Raw genomic sequence first — 2,227 nt, 5'->3', positions numbered from 1 at the left:
TTTGGGGAACCAAAGGGAGGAACTATACACAACACTGAACAGATTTATCTGGTGTCTGCAACCAGTTGGTAACCGCAGGGTATACCACAAACCTGGAAGTCGCCAAGAGAGCCTAGGTTGGCAGTTTTTGGAGTGAGATACTCTCTATATATTAATAAGGATTAAGAGTCATAATCCACTAACCTATAGGATAAGAGTACCCATAAATTTCTTAGGGTACAGAAATAAGATTTGGGTATAGTAGGTTGGGCCTGAATTACATAGTGTCAGGATCCTATAAAATACCTTGTACAAAAGAGGCTTGTAGCTCTTTCTTTTATTTGTCCTCCTATATTCTATATTTTTATCTACCTATCACTCTATCTTCTATCATGCTATCAGCTCCGCTTGTGTAGTATAGTATAACTACTCAACATTCCTAACTATTGCGGAAGCCAGCACCATTGTGTTATCGGGCATGCCAGGAGTAAGGCTGGTCCTTCACCTCCTATTACTGGGTCCTCAAGGAAGGGTGTGAGTATGTTAAGTTAAGGTACTTATAATAGGAATGTTACCACCAAGAGTTTTGGAATTATTTTACTGTTTTGCAGTTATAAGTTTCATAGCATTTATTATTCTTTTGTTAATCTCAGTAAAGTTTTTGTCAATTTGGTATTGTCCTCAGTGTAAGTGTTTTTGCGAAGCACCCTGAGAGTCCTCTCCCGGTATAGAACTCTCTGAGTTCTCGGACCCTGTAGTCTGAATTGGACAAGAACCTATAAATCTTCTGGTCGGATGCGATCAGTGGCGAGCCATAACAACTAACCTATAAAATTCAGGTCAACACCATGTCTCTCTCTGTCCCTAGCATCTCCCAAGGCCATTATTGCTCTGGATATCTCACAGTCATTGAGATCTGGTTGTACCAGGAAGGCCAGGATGATCAGTGAAACACAGCGCTGGGGGTGTCTGAGGCACTAATTCCCCTCTCTCTGCTCTCTGCTAACAGGTGTGTGTGAGAGACGGGGAGAAGGAGAGACTAGCATCCCTCAGCAGAAGTTTCATGATGACTGAGCCGAGCACAGCGTCTCTACCCCTGACAGAGCCCAGCCTGGAAAATGGAATCAAATATAATGAGACTGATTTCAAAACAGACCATTTAACTGCAGTGATCATTGACAGTGTCACTCTGCTCCTCTGCCTGGTCAAGCTGGTGGGGAACGGGATCGTGCTCTGGTTCCTTGGCTTCCACATTAAGAGGAACCCCTTCACCGTCTACATCCTCAACCTGGCTGCTGCTGACTTTGGCTGCCTCCTCTGCTTGGCTGTTTTACTCACAATTTATAATGTCAAATTTATTTTCTCTTAGGTTAGACTAATCTTACTCAATGAAGTCACTTAACATGCTGGTTCTGTTCATGTACAGCACCAGCCTATACTTCCTGATAGACACACACTGCTCAGTGCTGATGGCCATCTGCTTCCCCATCTGGTACCGATGCCACTGCCCAAAGCACTTGTCTGCCATTGTCTGTGCCCTGCTCTGGGCTCTCTCCTGCCTGCTCACTGGACTGGGAGCTTTTGCTTGTGTTTTGAACGCCTTTGCAAATTGTAGCATGATGCTCACTCCACTCTGTTACAAATTTCCTGATATTCGCTTCCATCATGGTTCTATCCAGTCTGACCCTGTTCATCAAGGGCCGAAGTAGCTCCCAGCAATGTCAGCCAGGGAAGCTCTACGTTGTTATCCTGCTCACTGTCCTCTTCTTCCTACTCTTTGCTGTTCCCCACCGTATTGTCACCTTCCTCCAGAATTTTGATTATGATTTAAATCTCATCACTACCACTTTCCTGCTGGCCTCTCTCACAGCAGCATCAACCCAGTTATTTACTTTTTTTGTTGGGAGCTACAGGAATCGGCAATTCAGGGGATTTGTCAAATTTGCACTCTAAAGGGTTTTTGAACATAAGGCAGAAGGAAAGGGGGTCCTTCAGTGAAGACACAATGGTGATGGCCACTTAATACCCTATTATGGGCTGGAGGTTTCTCTAGAACAGAGGTTCTCAGCCCACGGGCCGCTTCCAGCCCAATTAGCATACAGCTGAGGCCCACATGACAGCCTCAGGACTGTGCAGGTAGTATACATATAGTGTATGTGTGGATGCAGCCCACATAACACAGAGAGCTGCATATGTGGTCCCCAATGGTAAGTAGGTTGAGAACCACTGATCTAGAATGATCATAAAA

The 2,227-nt window shown here is 44.8% G+C and overlaps 1 pseudogene; it reads left to right on the top strand.

The window, feature by feature from the left end:
- The first annotated feature begins 1,045 nt into the window (after window positions 1-1,045).
- Window positions 1,046-1,932, top strand: LOC135877842 (mas-related G-protein coupled receptor member H-like; annotated as a pseudogene).
- The last annotated feature ends 295 nt before the right edge of the window (window positions 1,933-2,227 follow it).

Source organism: Emys orbicularis, chromosome 4 (genome assembly GCF_028017835.1).
Source record: "Emys orbicularis isolate rEmyOrb1 chromosome 4, rEmyOrb1.hap1, whole genome shotgun sequence".
Taxonomy (NCBI): domain Eukaryota; kingdom Metazoa; phylum Chordata; order Testudines; family Emydidae; genus Emys; species Emys orbicularis.
The sequence above is the reverse complement of the archived record's forward strand: the minus strand, read 5'-3'. Positions and strand labels throughout refer to the sequence as shown.